This window comes from Aethalodelphis obliquidens, unplaced genomic scaffold (genome assembly GCF_003676395.1).
Source record: "Aethalodelphis obliquidens isolate GAN/ISIS:26980383/991018 unplaced genomic scaffold, ASM367639v1 scaffold6, whole genome shotgun sequence".
Classification (NCBI taxonomy): Eukaryota; Metazoa; Chordata; class Mammalia; order Artiodactyla; family Delphinidae; genus Aethalodelphis; species Aethalodelphis obliquidens.
Window position 1 is genome coordinate 67,782,454 of NW_020837950.1, and position 20,421 is coordinate 67,802,874.

The 20,421-nt window shown below is 32.6% G+C and overlaps 1 long non-coding RNA gene across 4 annotated transcripts in view; it reads right to left on the reverse strand.

The window, feature by feature from the left end:
* Positions 1 to 20,421, reverse strand: part of LOC113619110 (uncharacterized) — a 53,301-nt gene that overhangs the window by 30,408 nt on the left and 2,472 nt on the right. The window contains exons 1-4 of one of the 4 annotated variants that reach the window (XR_003432287.1): positions 19,532 to 20,323; positions 7,406 to 7,436; positions 7,051 to 7,196; positions 10 to 327 (exon numbers count right to left, since the gene is read on the reverse strand). This is a non-coding gene — a long non-coding RNA (uncharacterized LOC113619110). Of the gene's footprint in view, positions 1 to 9; positions 328 to 5,530; positions 7,197 to 7,405; positions 7,437 to 17,380; positions 17,481 to 19,531; positions 20,324 to 20,421 lie in introns of those variants that run through there. The other 3 variants (XR_003432288.1, XR_003432286.1, XR_003432289.1) reach the window with 3 other exon arrangements.

Below are 20,421 nucleotides of genomic sequence, written 5' to 3' on the forward strand. Positions count from 1 at the left end.
TATCTTTAGTCCTGATCTGGACTATGGAGTCCTTAAGAGACCCTGAAGAGTTTCATTCACATAGTGGCTTTTTGAGATTCTTGGCTATTAAGAAAGCACTCCTTTTGGAAATCTCTATTGCCATTTCAAAGGGATTTGGAGAAGGGGATGGGGGGGCACTCAGCTGGCAGTTTTCTGTATGCTTTCTGTCAAGTCCCAAAGCAGGAACTGAAAGGCCATCTTTCCTGATTGTTCTCTTAATCTCCTTTTTTTCTTATCCAAAAGAAGGAATGTGGAAAATATTTATACTTGCAAGGCTGAATTTTTCTTTCTTCTCTTTTGTCTTAACTAGATAAAGAGGGGGAAAAGAGCAGATAAATAAGAGATGAGTGAATTAGCAGCAGATAAATAAGAGATGATTGACACAAGTCCACGTAATCACTACACACACACACACACATACACACTTGTATTTTATATGTAGATTTTGGAAACAAGAAATACGTTGGGTGAGTATACATATGTAAGTGTTATGGGTATGGGCAGCGATTGGAGAGGCATAACTTATCACTCTGGATAAACTGCATAAAACTGTGTTAAACATTGGCCCACACCTAAAATGAATGCCTAATCCTCAATAATAGATTAACAAACTAATAAAATCCACCATTTGAGTAGCTAATTTAATTAACCCAATCCACAGTTTCAACACAATGCTTTTTCACTCCAATTATACCAAACTACTTGTAATTTCTCATTCATGTCATAATGTTTCACATTACTGAGCTGTTGCATAAGAAACTCACACAGAAAGACCATTTGGCTCTCTTACATCTAATTTAACTCATCCTAAAAAGTCTGGAATGTAACCAAAAATAAACATACTCCCCACAAAATGTACATATTTTTTTTTAAACCTATCTGTAGCCTATTGTCCAGTGTCCTGGAGTTGTCTGATTGTTTTTTCTTGTTTTGTTTTGTTTTCTGATACATACATTCTTGGAGAGAAAGGCCCATGTCTTGATTGATTTTGCAGGACCAGCCCCTGCATGGTGCTTCATACACAGTAATCTTCAATAAGTTTGTGTTGAATAAATGTGTCAATTGTGCTGCTCTTCCTTATTATTCACTTCTATTTGAATTCATGTTTGTAGGTTCTTTCAGTCTTTGTCACTTTCCCTGTTACCCCATGCACCTACTGCTTGCATTTTCCAACCATTTGATAAATCTCCTGATTACAGTAATGCTGCAACGTTAATCTGTCATTGTTCTGGTTCTCTTTGCCTCTTGTCTCAATGTTACACTTTCACTTTGCCCAACTACTCATTAATAATTCTCAGGGCTTTGGGGAATTTAACCTTTGGCCATGGAACCACAACTTTAATTACCTCACTCTTCACATTAATGGTCTTCCAGGGATTGCTCAATGACTACAGAGCTCCAAGGTCTTGCACTTCTCAGTCTGTATACCCATCTGGATTTATGAAACACCTTGGCTAACCAGACCAGAAATCAAAATGGCTACTGTGGTTACTATAGTTTCTATGACAGAAAAATATTGAAGGAAAAAGGCTTCGAGTGAACATTTAGAGACAGTTCCTTGTCCAGTTCTTTCTGTCTTCTTTCTCCTTAGACACTGGAGCATATACATATCCATATACATAAGCACACTCCCTTTCCTATACTGCATTTTGGATAATGAAGGAATACAAGTGAGTGATGTGTTTGTAGATATGCATTTGTTGTTATTGTTTAATGACAGAAGGAAATGTGCCCCGAAGAGTGATGCACTCATTCTGATCACCACATCTCTCTTATATCTCTGAAATGTGGTTCCCTTTATCCCACTCTTCTCTATTACAAGCAAGGTGTGAAGTGTTATTTATCAAACTATTGATTAATAACAGTAGTACTAAAAGTCCTTTAACTCTTTCTTTTAATAATGAATGTGTTACAGTGGCATTATTAGTGTTGGGTGGGCATTAATGTATTTTAGTGGTTAAGTGCATAGGGTTAGGGGTCAGATAGACAGACATTAATTCAAATGTTGACTTAAATGCTCAAATGTGTAGCTTTGGGAAATCTTCCTAAACTCTACCTCTGTTTCCTCATCTGACAAATTGATATGATTATAACAGCAGTCTACACATGGGGTAAACCTAGGGAAACATGCAGTTATTCCAAGGGAAACTCAGCCAGGAATTGTTGCAGAGAAAGCAATTTCCTGATGCTGATCCCCTGAAGTACTCTTTCCTAAAAGTGACCTGGCTGAGAAAATGCCTGTGATTAAGGCCCCCCTATGGGTTCTTTCTTATCTCCTATTTCACAATATCCTTTCTTACTCTTTGGGAGAGAAATTCACACCCCTCACCCACATGGAATCTTAACTCCCTTGCATTGACTCTGGGTGCAAAAACTTTAGGTCATTAAAAGAGACATTGGGAAATACAGATGCCTCCTTTGATTAAGGCACCATATCTGTCGCCATTTATTCTCACTAAGAGGTGCAGTTAGAATAAAATTTGTACCCCTTGTGTTAAATAACCATTTATACAAATTTGTAATATACGTATACATGTTTGAATGATTACATACTCATAATCATTATAAAGTTAAATCCGGTAGGAACATTTTGTTTTACTGAAATTAGATATGAACTGTAATTTAGGTATGTTTTTGTGTTTCAGAAAAGTATGGTGGTTGATAAGACTTTCAATCAGATATAGTAGAGTAGAATAAAATTCTGTGAGGAAAAAATGGAAACATGACTTAAGGAGAAAATTAAAACATACCATCATCAACTATTAATAAAAATTTTGTTTATTTTTAAATGTATGATGATTGGCATCAAATTGCTAGGGTGTTTATATTTTATTGGATACATTTTAAAAATAGATGTCAGTGTCTATTTAACGTGCTCATAATTTGCTGTTATGGTTACATGATGCATATAAAATGAATAGCACAGTTCTTAGTGCTTATTAATACCCACATAAAACTAAACTATAATTTTAATCTATGAAAAAGTAAGCTATATTAATTTTAGAAGAAAATGACATTTAAAAGGACACACATATTTAAGTACCATCTAATACTGTCACCAAATATATAACAGCTTCTTCCCTTAATTAACTGGATATGTTTTAGAAATTATGTAAATTATATATATTTAAGAAGGATGTTCATCTTTAAAGTGACATCAGTCATTGTTTTTAATAACTTTTGAACATAAAAATTATAGATGAATACTGTAGCAAATAGGTATGTTTTGGTCTCTCCAACTCCATTTAATTTATACTTCTTAAGTAAGCTCCCTTTCCTTGAACAATTTGTCCTCCCTGACTCCTTCCAGAAGTTTGAGGTGGGGCTGCTTATTTCAGCACCTTGACCATGGGGGGTGAGGGGGCTCTCTCTGCCTTACCAATCAGTATCTATAATATTTTTAGGCCAAAGATATAAAGATAATCCAAGCCATATTAATACAAATTCCTCCCTAAGATTTTTTAAGTGGGGCTGGTGAGAAAATGTCCTTTCCTTATTGATAGTACAGTTAATCAAAGAACCCATTTCAGAAGGATTCCTAATATGCAACAGGGGAAAGTCAAAAGGCAAAGCTGGAGGATGTAAAAAGATTCAAATGCAATCTAAGAAACTGAGTGAGAGGGACAGGTAGTAATCAGAGTGGCCTCAGTAAACTAAGGAATTCATATAGATGGCATAATTATGAACAGAGCAAAAAGGTTAGTGACATTCTATCCTCACTGTAAGATCTTGTTTGCTGTGGGTGGTGTTTTAAGCTTTGTGCTGGGAGTCAGAGAGGGGTCAGTACCTCCTCTGGTCAAAACTGACTGGACTTCTGACAGAGGGGACCCTGTCCCAAAAAGGAGAATGTAGCGGTAACACAGTAGTGAAATCTGTATTAGGTATTCTGAATATTTTACAATTTACTCACCTTTGAAATGTGAATCTAGCATACAAAGGAGACTAAACTAAATTTATTTAAATTAATGTCTAAGAATAGTATGTTTTACTTAATAGCTAGGAACTGTCAACAGATTATAGGTAAACACAATTATTTACTGAGTCATCAGGACAACTTTTTCCATATTTTAGTTTACAATGCAAAGACAGAGATGTTTTACAAGTAAAAGACCATAATAAAATATATGTGAAATATTGAAATTATTACAGGAATAGCCATAGGTGGTAGTCCATGGCAATTTGAAAATTCTACTCATAAGTTAAGAGTAAATGATATTTCTAAATCTCAATTTGAAATTCTACAATACACGGAAACTTTTGTCCATGTGGAAATAAAGAGTAAACTAGTTTGGTCAGAATATTCTAATTCGAATAGAACAGTGTTATGAGGTAGAATTTATTCCTCACGGAAAGAAGTTGATTGAAATATTTAGCCTTTATGAGTTCAGAATATATTAAGGAAACTAAACCAGTGGCTAAGGATACTTAAGTATATGTAGGGTACTTAAATGAACTAGTGAGTAAAAGTATTATTGTTTACTTATCCATCAATGCCACTTAACAAGACGAAGCCCATGAGGTTTAAATTGTGCTACATTCATATCTGTCAATTTCAGAAGCTACATAATTGGATTAGCAACTTAGGGAGTCTAAAAGAGATGAAAAATGTACCAACAACCCAACCTGACTAGACTGTTTATAATATAATCCATTTTCAGTGTAAACTCACACAATAGATCTGGTAAATTCACTTATTCAAGGATGTAACTAAAAATCTTGCCTTTTATACAATTTCAGTATCACGACTTAATTTTGTCTTATTGTAACCTTCTTTTACAATGTGGCAGGACCATATAGCTTTCAAATTTTTCTTAGTTCTGTATAAGAGTTTTTGGAACTACCTCCAAGCAATTAAATACAGTAAGAGAGGCAGCCGTGTGTTGGACATTATTTAAAAGAAAGATCATTCAGTCACTAAATTATATTTGGATCCACATATTGTGAACTAATGAAGGTACTAATATTAAGTTTGAATCTGCTCAGTTATCATGTTTAAAGAATGGGACTTTTAAAATGATACATTCAAAGAAAAAGTGGGGATCTTTTAGGGGGAAATAAGATTGTTGGTGTGTAAATACTGTTTCATAAATAAGAATTTGTAAACACAGTAACACCATTACTGACATATCATGTAATTAATGCCATTGTTCTAATTTCTTTTTTTAAGTATCATATTTTATTCTACATTTTATTTATTCATTTAAAAACAATATTACTGGTTTAAAGTACCCCATTTTGTACTTACTAAACAATTTCTTAGAAGCAAGTACCCCATTTTGTACTTACTAAACATTACTGCAGATATCCTTATATAATTCTTTTAAACATAATACTTTGGGTGAGCAACACTACTTTACTCAACAAGGGAACAACACGAATTATTTTAATTTTGTTCACAGAGGGGAGCTATGTTCTTCTGACTATTCTAATTGGCTAAAATAGAAGTTGACCTAATAGTATTATATTTAAAAGCCTCTGCCTAATCTCGCATTCAGATGGAAATCACTATCTAGGTTGTCAAGAGCAAACAATAACAAATGTCTCTTTGTTGAGATGCAAATGTGACAAAATATTTCACAATTTGGATGTCAAATAATGGTGTGGTAACATATTCTTCAAACCTCTGTAATTATCTGGATACTGTTTGAGTGAATTTGACCAATAAGAAAACTTGTTGCAGAAACCAAGGAAACACACGTGAGGAAAAAGAAAGGATTTGGCCAAATTATCACTTGAAATTAGAATTGTCATCAGTCAGTTAAATATAACCAAACAAAAAGAAATCTTTGTCCAATTGAAAAGGTTAATCCTAAGAATGACCCTTGACTGGGAGGATTGTGAGTATCTAGAATGGTAGATTGTTTTGGTTTAATGTCTAAGGAGAAATTAAACAAACTGAAGAATAAGTACAGGTTAGAAATCCATCTGCTTCTAATACATATGGCATCTTATTCAGAGGACAAATAATTTAATAGCCAACTTCTGAAGTGCCTTTTAGAGTTAAGTGTTTTATGATTCAAGTTAGAGTATTTAAAAGTGCATTAATCTACAGGGTAATTTTTGTCATTTACCACCATTGCAAATCCAGAAGAATAAAGTTTTTTTCTGCACAGAATCAGTTTCAACAAAGGACAGGCAACTTACTATATAGATGAAAACTACTAAAACTCTCAAGTAAGAAAATTTGCAGCCACAATTCCTATGCCGTTAAGAATAGACAAAAATGTGAAATAAAACGTGTTGAATTTTCCTGATTAACCAGAAGCAATTAATAAAAATGCTTCAATTTCTTTACCCTTCTGAGTTTTAAAAAAAATCTATAGAAGTCATGGAAGTTGCTACAAAACATTATAACAATCTCCACAAATTTTATTCTGAAATTTTAATACTAAAATGGGACAGTGTTTCTTAAAAGAAATGATTTGATGTAGAAAATTATATTTTACCTGAAGCAAATGTTTAGACCATGCATTTTTACTGGGAATAATATGAAGTATTTAGGACCTGAGTTACATTTTTAAATATTGGCCATAACTAAACACTTGCCATATTTTTATTTTATCACTTATAATGCAATTCAAGTACTCTTCACATTTTATTGTGTTTGGCAATATTCTTTATCATTTTGCTTAAAAAAAATACAATATCCTGAATATAATATCTAGAACAACAATGGTGATGTTCTTGTGAGATATTGAAAAAAATCTTAATAAAAAAGGGATAAAATATTCACCATTGCTAAAGAAACATTTATCTTTAGGACTTGATCTGACCAACAGTCCCCCACTATGGAAGAACTGATTATGATGAGAGTATAAGAATTAATTCAATTCAATCCTACATGTTAAAATTCTAGTAAGATCCTCTTAGGGATGGAGAAACTTGGAATTTTAGCTACAAAGTTACCATGAATTTGTAGTCATAGTTCCTGTATTTAAAGGAAAAATATATCTGTCTGAGTTTGTTAGAACTGTCATAACAAAGTACCACAGACTGAGTGGCTTAAACAGCAGAAATTTGTTTTCTCACAGTTCTGGACACGAGAAGTCAAAGATGAAGGTGTCAGCAGTTATGGTTTCTGAGCCCTCTGTTCTTGACTTGTAGATGGCTGCCTTCCCTGTGTCCTCACATGGCCTCTCTTCTGTACAAGGATATCCCTGGAATCTCTGTGTGTTCTAATTTCTTCTTACAAAGACACCAGTCAGATTGGAATAGGGCCACCCTAATGACCTCATTTAACTTAATCACCTCTTTAAAGTCCCTATTTCTAAATACAATCGTTTTCTGAGGTAATGGAGGTTATGGCTTCAACACTTGAATTTTGAGGGACGCAGTTCAGCCCATAACCACATCATGTTGTTTGTAATAAGGAAACGCAAATTACCTCAATTGTTTTCTTAGATATACTTTCCAACCTGTGAAAACAGAGGGAAAATAGGACAGTCAGGAAATATTTGCAAGTATCTTCAAAGAGTATTTAAATGACTGTAAATTTTGTTTTAAAAGAACTGATCTCTCAATTAAATAAATTAAGACAGAGTAAAAAGAACATCAGAAAGAAGCTGGTAAAGCTTTGTGTTAAGAAATCATAGCAGAACAACTCCCTACTCATTCCAAAAAATGAGTCTGGGACTCTCCCCTAAACAAAGTTTAGAGGTATACTGAATCTCTGTGTATCATATACAATCTATAAATAGTTACCTTAATTGTGATTGTAAAATACAAAATACATAGTACTAGTTCTAAAAATTAGCGAAATGGTACAGGTATTGGCACAGAAAACCTACTTTAACCACTGCATCTTTCACAGCATGTTCCACAATATTTGGAATTCCACTGCAGTAGATGAGGATTTTTAAAAAATTTATTTTATTGAGGTATAGTTGATTTACAGTGTGTTAATTTCAGCTGTAAAGCAAAGTGATTCAATTATACATGTTCTTTTTCATATTCTTTTCCATTATGGTTTATTACAGGATATTGAATATAGTTCCCTGTGCTATATAGTAGGACCTTGTTGTTCATCTATTCTATATATAATAGTTTGCATCTGCTAATCCCAAACTCCCAATCCATCCCTCCCCAACTTCTCCTCCCCCTTGGCAATCACAAGTCTGTTTTCTGTGTCTGTAAGTCTGTTTCTCTTTTGTAGATATGTTCGTGTCATATATTAGATTCCACATATAAGTGATATCATATGATATTTGTCTTTCTCTTGCTGACTTACTTCACTTAGTGTGATAATCTTTAGGTCCATCCATGTTGCTGCAGATGGCATTATTTCATTCTTTTTTATAGCTGAGTAGTATTCCATTGTGTGTGTGTGTATGTGTACATATGTCTATATATATGTGTGTGTGCATATATATATAATATATATATATACCACATCTTCTTTATCCATTCATCTGTAGATGGACATTTAAGTTGTTTTCATGTCTTGGCTATTGTGAATAGTGCTGCTATGAACATAGGGGTGCATGTACCCTTTCGAATTATGGTTTTTGTCCAGATATATGCCCAGGAGAAGGATTGCTGGATCATATGACAAATCTAGTTTTAGTTTTTTAAGGAAGCTCCATACTGTTCTCCACAGTGGTTGTACCAATTTACATTCCCACCAACAGTGTAGGAGTGTTCCCTTTTCTCCACACTCCCCCCAGCATTTGTTATTTGTAGACTTTGTAATGATGGCGATTCTGACCAGTGAGAGGTGGTACCTCATTGTAGTTTTGATTTGCATTGCTGTAATAATCAGTGATGTTTTGAGCATCTTTTTGTGTGCCTATTGCCATCTGTATGTCTTCTTTGGAGAAATGTCTATTTAGATCTTCTGCCCATTTTTTGATTGGGTTGTTTGGGTTTTTTGTTACTGAGTTGTATGAGTTATTTGTATATTTTGGAAATTAAGCCCTTATTGGTTGCATGATTTGCAAATATTTTCTCCCAGGCCATAGGTTGTCTTTTCGTTCTGTTAATGGTTTTCTTTGCTGTGCAAAAGCTTATAAGTTTAATTAGGTTCCATTTGATTATTTTTGCTTTCATTCTATTGCCTTGGGAGACTGACCTAAGAAAACATTGATACAATTTATGTTAGAGAATTTTTTGCCTCTGTTCAATGAGGATACCTTTCTGAGATCCAAAAATCTCTTAGGAGGGATAAGAGACACAGCTGGGCAGATCAGAGTGAATTCAGATATCCTGAAGACAGTATAAATAGAAAAGTTTGGGCAAGAGAATCCAAAGTCATATTATTGTACTCTACAAGTGCATATATTTTGTGGTGCATGTTACCACCTACCTACTTATATTCTTTACATGCTAATTCCTCTGTTTGTTTAAAAGAAATATAACTGACTACATGGAAATCTAAGATGCAAAGTAGACAGGTATTTTGTAAAGTCAGTTGATTCTTCTGCATAATAAGGAAATATTAGAGTTACAGAAATTCTTCATACCCTTACAGTTGAAAATTTAGGAGTCAGGTCTCTGAATTAAGATTCAGACTGATCCTTTTTATTTGTTTTAAATTTTATTAAAATAATATATTTATATTATATATATTTATATATTTAAATTAGATTCACTTCAAAAGTTATATAGAAATCGTTTATTGTTACAGAGAGTCTTAGTAGTTGATTCAAAATAATATGAAATGCAACAAAAATGTTGTGTAATAGGTGCAGGTCTCCAAAACAATGGTCCATAGTGGTTACAAATGAACGCTATTACAATCACTGTTATATTGCTGCAAAAGGGATCTTTTTCCTTCAAGATATAGAAACTAAAGCATGAGAAGGGATCTGTTTCTATAACAAAGCAAAAAGATAAAGGCAATTTTAGAAATAAGATTATGTAGTTTATTTAAAATTGGGGAAATGACATTTATCTGTTGTTACCTGTATAATATATATTTAATAAATGTTAAAACATATATTTAATACATTTATCATAGCAGCTTTATGACCTAATTTTCACAGATTAAAACTATATGATCACACTTCTGTGAAGACGTATTATAAAAAAATTAATATGTTGTAAAAATATTTTCAGATAGAATGTTATATGACTAATGCTTAGGGTAAATGTAGGTATTATATTCACAATTATCAAGCTGTAGCTGTTAGAGCTAACATAGAATACTTAAGAAAACCACCACAAGCAATAAAATGCCTTCTGCCATACTAAATCTTGCACATTTCAGAACTGGGTAAAACATTGTTTTTTCTTTATTTATAGCATTATAAAATGAAAAGAACACAAAGCTTTCACTAAATGTATGTCTATATATACTTTTACTTTCTTAGAGAAACTGAAGAATATAACTTCTATTTCTTTTTCAAGTGTCTAAATCTCTACATAAGTTTCTTAAAGAGAAAGTGCAAGAAAAGTCAAGTTGCAGAGAAAACTGTGATTTAAATTCTGCATTAGTTTCTTGTGTGTGAGAGAGAAAAAAATGGGTAGAAAGAAAGTTAGACAGACACACACCTGGATAGATTTCAGATTGAAGAAAAATATGCCTGACAAAGAAAAGTGGTCCTTTCAAAGCAATGAGTTAATGTCAATTTATTACACACATGATTTCAGAGAAGATTTACAAGATAATATGATTTTATAACTTAAATGCAGAACACTTAGCAATATGTGATATGTATCAGATATCTGCTACTGCAATAAAGCTGCATGATAAAAGACTACAAACTCTCAGTAGTACTAAACATGTGTTAACTCATAAGTCTCATTAGTCTGGGCTTAATTGATCAAGCTGGGCTCACTCATATATCTGTTGCCAACTATGGGTCATCTAGGCAGCTTGGTTGACTGAACGGGCTTGTTTGCTTTTGGGGAGAACCTCTAGCATGGCTGACTAAGGCATTCTTGCTGGAATGACTAGGGGAACTCAGGACCTTGTCACATACTCTCATTGTCCTGCAGATTAGGAGGTACAAGTTTTCATCGTAACCACAGGAAAACAAGAGTGGACAAACCCAATCAGGAAGGTGTTTTTGAACATCTGTTTACCTTACATGGGCTAATATCTTATGAGCTAAAACAGGTCTCAAGGATTAATTCAAAATTAAGGAGCAGGAAAATATATTTCCCTTTTTTTGGTTATTGTTTTGGGTAAAGAACAGTATCACCATATGACAAAGGGCATGGATACAGCATGGGGTGAAGTAGAGGAGCCAGCAGTGTAATCAATCTACCACACCACATTAATCTGATAATTTGGAGTTTTTTGGAAAGCCAAAAAACATGAAACTAATATCTACTAATTTTCACATGGTCAACTCATTAGATTTCTAAAAAAGGTAATTCTGTAATATAAGGGTATGAATATTAAGTATGTTTACAATACACATTCAATTATCTAACATTAATTGAGTAAATATAATGTAGGTACAAGTTTTCTGGGGTTTTTTTCCAGTCGTTAAAAAAAATATAATTTTTGAATGGCTAAAACTCACTATGAAGAGGATAAGAAAAATACAAAAAATATTTTTAATATTTCCTCAAGTTCGGCCACCCTAAAATGATGGTATTTACATTTCATAACAAAATTGTAAATTTTTACTTATGCTTACATGCTGTCGGAAATTAGTAGGTGTATGGATGGATGAATAAATGAAATAAAAGGTCTAATTTGGAATCACACTATAGTTAGCACATTTTTTAAAACCATTTAAATGATATTTGCATTTAATAAAAAAATTTATATCATGTACTTAGTACAAAGATTTCTTTACTATAATTTGCCTTTAAGATTAAGTTTATATAAAAATAGAGATATATACATGAGTAAACAGATAGATACAGAGATAGATAATAATTTGTTATGTCTTCATTTTTTAGAACAGTTTTAGGTTTACAACAAAATTGAGAGGCAAAGAGATTTCCCATATACACTCTGCTCCCACACATGCATAGTCTCCCCCATTATCAACATCACTCCCCAGAGTGGTACAAGTTTTACCAAGAATCAACCTATATATTATTGATACATCATGAGCATCCAAAGTCCATAGTTTACCTTAGGGGTCATTCTTGGTGTTGTACATTCTATGGGTTTGGGTAAATATTAATCCATCATTATAATATCATGCAGAGTATTTTCACTGCCCTAGAAATCCTCTGTGTTCTGCCTATTCATCTTTTAAAAAAATTTTTTTAACATCTTTATTGGAGTATAATTGCTTTACAATGGTGTGTTAGTTTCTGCTTTATAACAAAGTGAATCAGCTATACATATACATATATCCCCATATCTCCTTCCTCTTGCATCTCCCTCCCCCCGTCCCTATCCCACCCCTCTAGGTGGTCACAAGCACCGAGCTGATCTCCCTGTGCTATGCGGCTGCTTCCCACTAGCTATCTATTTTACATTTGGTAGTGTGTATATGTCCATGCCACTCTCTCACTTCGTCCCAGCTTACCCTCCCCCCTCCCCATGTCTCAAGTCCATTCTCCATCTCTCCCTCCAACCCGTGGTAACCACTGATCTTTTTGTTGTCTTTATAGTTTTGCCTTTTCCAAAATGTCATATAGTTGAAATGATACAGTATGTAGTCTTTTCAGATTGGCTTCTTTTACCTAGTAATATGCATTGAAGGTTTCTCCATGTTATTCAGGGCTTAATAGCTCATTTCCATTGTCTGATGTATCACAGTTTTTTGTTTTTGGTTTTTTTAATCCATTCATCTACTGAAGGACATCTTAGTTGCTTCTAACTTTTGGCAGTTGTGAATTAAGCTGCTATAAACATTCATGTGCAGGTTTTTGTGTGGAGATAAAACTTCACCTCTTTTGGGAAAATACCAAGGAGCACAATTGCTGGTTTTTATGACAAGAGTATATAGAGTTTTGTAAGAAACTGCCATATGGTCTTTCAAAGTAGCTGTGTCATTTTGCATCTGATGAGCAATAAATGAGACTCCTTATGGTCCACATCCTTGTCAGCATTTGGTGTTAATCAGTGTTCTAGACTTTGGCTATTCTAATAGGTGTATAGTGGTATCTCTTCATTTTTATTTGCTTTTCCCTGATGACATATGACTGGAGCATCTTTTCATATGCTTATTTGCCATCTGTGTATCTTCTTTGCTGAGGTATCCATTAAGATCTTTGGCACATATTTTAACTGGGTAGTTTGCATTCTTGATGTTGAGTTTTAACAGTCCTTTGTATATTTTGGAAAACACTCCTCTATCTGATGTCTTTGGCAAATATTTTCTCCCAGTCTGTGGCTTTCCTTCTCATTCTCTCAACATTATCTTTTGTAAAATAGAAGGTTTTAATTTTAATGAAGTCCAGCTTATCAATTATTTTATGATTGTGTCTTTGGTGGTGTATCTAAAAAGGTATCACCATATCTAGGTCATGTAGGTTTTCTCCTATGTTATCCTCTAGGAGTTTTATAGTTTTTTGTTTTATATTTAGGTCTATCATCCATGTTGAGTTAATATCTAGATTTTTTTTTTTTTTTGCATGTGGATGTCAAGTTGTTGCAGCAGCATGTGTTGAGACTGCCTTTGCTCTATTACACTACATTTGCTCCTTTGTCAAAGATCAGTTGACAGTATTTAAGGGGGTCCATTTCTGGGCTCCCTATTCTGTTCCGCTAACCTAATTGTCTTTTTTTTTTTTTTTTTTTTTTTTGGCCAATATCAAACTGTCTTCATCACTGTAGCTTTCTAGGAAGTCTTGAAGTTGGGTATAGTCAGTTCTCCAATTTGTTCTCCTTCAAGAAAGAAAGGGAAAGGCTATCTGGATCTTTTACCTCTCCATGTAAACTTTAGAATCTGTTTGTCAATATCCATAAAACTACTTTCTGGGATTTTGATTAGGATTGCATTGAATCCATAGATCAAGATGGGAAGAACTGACATCTTAACAATATTGAGTCGTCTTATCCATGGACGCAGTATATGTCTCCATTTATTTAGTTCTTCTCTGATTTCATTCATCAGTGTTTTATAGTTTTTCTCATATAGATACTGTAATATTTTGTTAGATTTATATTTATTTCATTTTTGCAGGTGCTAATATGAATGCCATTGTGTTTTATTCCATTTGTTTATTGTCACTATTTTGGAAAGCATTTGACTTTAGTATACTTTGTATCCTAACCTGCAACCTTGCTATAATGGCTTATTAGTTCCATAAGGATTTTTGTTGATTCTTTTGCATTTCTCCATAGATGGTCATGTCATCTGTAAACAGACATTTTAAGAAATGTATTTTATTGAAGCGTAGTTGATTTAAAATGTGTTAATTTCTGTTGTAGAGCAAAGTGATTGTTATATATATACGTTATTTTTCATATTCCTTGCCAATATGGTTTATTATAGGATATTGAATATAGTTCCCTGTACTATACAGCAGGAAGTTGTTGTTTATCCATTCTATATATAATAGTTTGCATCTGCTAATCCCAAACTCCCAATCCATCCCATCCCCTTGGCAACCACAAGTCTGTTCTTTATATCTGTGAGTCTGTTTCTGTTTCATAGATATGTTCATTTTTTGGTGTCATATTTTAGATTCCACACATAAATACTATCATATGGTATTTGTCTTTCTCTTTCTGACTTCACTTAATATGATAATCTCTAGTTCCATCCATGTTACTGCAAATGGCATTACTTTGTTCTTTTATATGGCTGAGTAGTATTCCATTGTGTGTGTGTGTGTGTGTGTGTGTGTATATATATATATATATATACACCATATCTTAACAAAGATATTTTTCTTTCTTTCTTCCCAATCTATATACCTTTCATTTCATTTTCTTGCCTCATTGCTTTAGCAAGGGCTTTCAATATAAAGTTGATAAAGAGAGATGAGGGAAGATGTCATTGCTTTGTGCCAGATCTTCATAGAAAAGCTTCAAGTTTCTCACCATAAAGTTAGCTGTAGTTTGTCTTGTGGATAGTGTTTATCAATTTGAGAAAGTTCTCCTCTGTTCCAAGTTTACTGAGCGTTTTTATCATGAATAGGAGTTAAATTTTGTCAAATGCTTTTTCTGTATCTATTGATATGATCATGTGATTTTTCTTTTTTACCATGTTGATTTTCAAATGTTGAAACAGCCTGGCACACCTGGGATAAATTCTACTTAGTCATGGTTTATAATTCTTTCTATACTTTTTGGATTTGATTTTCTAATATTGTTGAGGATTTCTGTGTCTATATTCAAGAGAGATATTGGTCTATAGTGTCCCTTTTTTATGCCTTAGTCTGATTCTGGTGTTAGGGTAATGCTGGTCTCACCAAATAAGTTAGGAAGTTATTCTCTCTGCTTCTAGCCTCTGAAAAAAAATTGTAGAAAATTGATATAATTTCTCCTGTAAATGCCTTGTGGTATTCACCAGTGTACCCACGTGGGCCTCGTGCTTTCTGTTTTGGGAGGTTATTAATTATTGATTCAATTTTAAATAGTTATAGTGCCCTCTGAGCATCACTTTCATTGCATCCCACAAATTTTCATAAATTATGTTTTTATTTTCATTTATTTCAAAATATTTTTAAAATTTCTCTTGAGATTTTTGGACCCATGTGTCATTTAAAAGTGTGTTGTTTAATACCAACATATTTTAGAATCAGTATCTTTCTGTTAATTTCATTTTAGTTTAATTCATTGTGGTCTGAGCACAAATATCCTGTTTCTGTTCTTTGCAGTGTGTTAGTGTGTTCTTTTCAATGTGTTAAGTGTGTTTTATAACCTCGAATATAGTCTATCTTTGTGAATGCTTCATGTGAGCTTGAGAAGAATGTGTATTCTGTTGTTGGATGAAGTAGCCTATAGATGTCAATTACATTCGGTTGACTGTTGGTATTGTTGAGTTCAACTATATCCTTACTGATTTTCTGCCTATGGGATCTGTCTCTTTCTGTTAGAGGGGTACTGACATCCAACTGTGGTAGTGGAATCACTATCACTTTCTCCTTGTAGTCTATTAGTTTTTGCCTCATGTAGTATGGCACTCTGTTTTAGGCATATACACATTAATAATTATGTCTTGTTAAGAAAACCCAGAGTGTTGGTTACCTTTGTGTGATTGGCATTACACAGGTGTATGCATTTGTCAAGTAATTGAATGGAAAATTTTTAATTTGCGTATGTCACTGCACATAAATTTTTACCTAAATAAAACCATAAGCTAGTTTAAAAAAAAGAATTATGTCTTCTTGGACAACTGACCACTTTCTTATTATGTAATGCTCTTCTTTATCCCTGTAATCTTCTTTACTTTGACGTCTGCTCTGTTTGAAATTAATATAGCTACTCTTGCTTTCTTTTGATTAATGTTGGCATAGTATATTTTTCTCTACCCATTTACTTTTAATCTATATGTATCTTTGTATTTAAAAGGTTTTCAATAGAAAAATATAGTTGGGTAGTAGTTTTTGATCCACTCTGAAAATCTCTCTTTTAATTGGTACATTTAGACCATTGATAGTCAATGTGATTATTGGTATAATTGGATTAATATCTACCCTATTCGTTAGTGTTTTTTGTTGCCCTTGTTCTTTGTTCTGATAAGAATTGATTCAGGTATTTATTGATTTCTGCTCATATTTTCAAACTTCCACTAAATCATATTTCCATTATTTTTTCAATTACTACATAGCATAATTACATTATCACAATTGCATAATCACATTATCTTGGAGAAAACTTCCCTTTATGAAAACAGTAAATTTCTAGATTACTTCTGGATATTTATTACGCTTTAATGTCTCAATAACATACCTTTTACTCAAATCCTGAATTTTGTTGATATTCTTAAATGCTATTACTGGGTTTTATTTTATAATACAATTTTTAAAAACCTTACTAAAAACATATTTCAATCATATTATAATTATTTGCCTGACAGGGAAGAAAACAATGTTCACTGAGCACCTAATATGCATCATGTTGGTGCTGGCTCCCCACACATCACTGAAAAAAACTGTTGATAAGAACAAAGTCTGTTATTTACCATAATAATGGACACCACCACTTCTCAAAGTTTTGGCAGTGTTTCATAGTGGGGAAGAAGTCAATATTTGTTTATATTTATTTAATTAAATATTTAATTTTTAAATACATTTTAAAGTTTTATATAACACATTTTAAAGTTTTATATTACAGAAAAATTCAGACATATAAAAAATAATTAAATATAATCAACCCACATATACCATCATCTACCTACAATTACCATCATTTGCCTTTCTTGTATCTCCTATAACTTCACCTTACACCTAACCCCTCATAAATTATATTTTTTTGCTTATATACATACCTATATAATGAATATATACATACCTATATAATGAAATGTGCATATCTTAACTGTGAATTCCATCTTATTAAGACATAGATCTTCTCAAATCAAACCAGAATATTTCTTCTAACAAGTGAATTCAGTCAACATGGCATGCCATTCCCTTACCCCTCACCTACTTCTTGCCTGCAAAAGTCAATTAAAAAATTGTTTTCATTGTTGATTAGTTTCACCTATATGAATTCATGTAATGGAGTTATGCAGTCTGTACTTCTTTGTGTCCAACTACTTTCCCTCAGCATAATGTTTGTGAAATCTATCGAAGTTGCTGTGTGTACCATTGATTTTTGTCCAGTTTATTTCAGTAAAAATAAATATATACTAATGAACCAAATGGTTAAAATTAATTAATGTTAATCACTTCCAATTTTGCATGTGATTTTTCTATTTAGTCTTTGCATAGATTCATCGTATTCTAGTTAGGACACTAGAATATCCACAGGTATATTGAGCATAATTTCATTGGTCTGAAATCTTAAAAATTTGAATACTTTTGTTTACTCTAATTCACTACCACATTATCTGTATCATATGATTTAGACTTTCCTAATTGTGTAAAAAATGTAATTTCCTAGCCATCAGAGTGAGTGGAGATAATGTATTTTATTATGTATTTTATTATGTGATGAATAATTGCTACTTCTTACCACAAAAGTTATACTTTTGCATATATAATAGTTATTTTAAATCTGGACTATTCGCTTATATTATAAATTTCAAAATACATTTTTTTTAAATAAAGATACACCTTTAGTTCACTATTCAACAACAACAAATACAGCTTGATTACAAAGCAATGATTACAATGATTAGAATAAAGCAATTGGATACCTTTAAGATAGTCACATTAGTTAAACTCTCATTTTGTTTTCTCAAATATTCCATTATTGGAATTGAGGAATGATAAAGTATTTTCCTTCTCAACAAAATCTATTTTGTAGTACATATTGATTAAACTAGAAGTTTTACCTAACAACATTTAAAATGATAAATGAAATGCTAATAGAACCATTCTTTCTTTAATCATTTATTGAGCTTCTAGTTTGTAAAAAAGTTTTAGACGAAGAAATGTTGATTTAAGATGGGTAAAATTAGATTCCTATAAGATCACAGGTAGTGAAGAAAACAGACTATAAAATGGTGTTATATACAGTCTCTAAAAAGGCAGTGGAAAAACACTGGAGCACTGAGTAACATACTCTAGTTTCTTGGGTGATATTTGTTGAAAGTAGTGGGAGTAGGAAAGTCAAGAAATGTGTAAAAGGGAATCTAAATATTTAACTTTTAAGACTAAATTTTTAAATAAAAATAAGGGGTTGCCAGACAGTTGAGGACTGTACCTATATGTAGGCATATCTTTATATATCTTTATGTATGTATATAAGGGTGTGGATTTCATGATCCTTTTTAGAAAAATAGAAAATTAGGTTTGGATGAGAAAATATACTGGTACATAATTACTGATAGTCTGAATAATCTAGAGGCTTAATCTTTGGAAATTGGGTCCATAATAACATGATAGAATTTAGTCAGACTTAACCACAATAATGATAATTAATCATTAATTAGTAGAACCAGAGAGGCAACCGTTCAAGGCTCATAAATTTAATAGCAGGACATCCTTGAGCCCAGGGTTTGGTGTAAAGATATGGCACAGGGTAAGGTTGGGCCTACACAAGTGATGTTGAGCCCATTACTCTGAAGATTGCAGTGATGCAGAGGGAAAGATTCAAGCTGGTTCATATTTAAATTTGTAAGTAAACAATGCATTTGCACTGAGCAAATATTAGATACTTGATTTTATTCAGCAAATTGGGAAAGTGCTGTTAGAAAGAGTAAAGTTTAAACATTAATATTAATTTATAAATATGATACCTAAAAAGGTTTTTCTTTCTAATAACAGGCCTTATACATGCCAGGTAAGAATAAATACATGCCAGGTTCTGTTATAGTTCATAACATGTTTTTTTAATGAGTACAATTGCTTGAGAACTGAAAGAAAGGCTATTGGAAACAGCTAAGGACCATTATCTAGAACTCATATGACAGGTACTGAACAAGGCACTCTATGCATCATTATCTTAATTCATTTACAGAATAACTGAAGGACATATATATAGTTAATATCTATAGTGTTACAGATATGAAAGTTGAATTGGAAAAGGTTATTAACTCACCAATATCACACAGTTAGTTTGGCAGCAATGGGAATCCTTGAGATTTCAACCTTCAGATATAAAGAAAAGTAAAAGTGAAGACGTAATATTGCCACAATAAAGGCTAGTTTACTAGAATACATTAAATATGGCCACAGTTTCTTTGCAGATCTACCCACAAATAAGTAAAATCTATTTCCATGCTCCTTGAATCTGGCCTATCATTGTAACTTGCTTTGGCCAATAATGACTGACAATGTTTCACAACCTCACTTTATACCCATTTGCAACACCACCCTGCATCCATCTTGCCATGAAGAACCAAGGATAAAAGACCTAAGAGATAAAGAGAAAGAAGCCCAGTCACACAATCTCATCTAGTAAAGACCTGCTCCCAGCCTAACTGAAAGCAAGAAAGACACTTCCCAACCAATCCCCAGAATCATGAGAAATAATCAATCATTATAGAGCCCAAAATTTGGGGATGGTTCATTAGCATCTATCAATAACTGAAACAATCATTTTTAAGAGTTGGGAATTTAAATAAAGTAGCAAAGAAATCTAAGCATGATTTCAATAGAGACAATCTGAGTTATAAAGTGAAAGTGGAATTACAAGATGTATGTATTTATTATTTATTAGAAGCAACTACTTCAGGGTGATTGAGGGAGTTAAAGAAGATGAGATATTTTATCCCACCTTCACTTCTATAGTAACCCAGTGTATGAGATTATTAAAAATTAAACAGCAACTTATGGTTTTGCTTTCAACAAAATAAAAATTGTATACATATATGCTGTTTTAAAAAACTGAAATTGTTTTTGCAACAAACTATTATTATTTTTGCAACAAACTTATTATTTGGGGAAATTATAGAGAAATGTTTTTATATAAACTGGTTCTAATGAAGA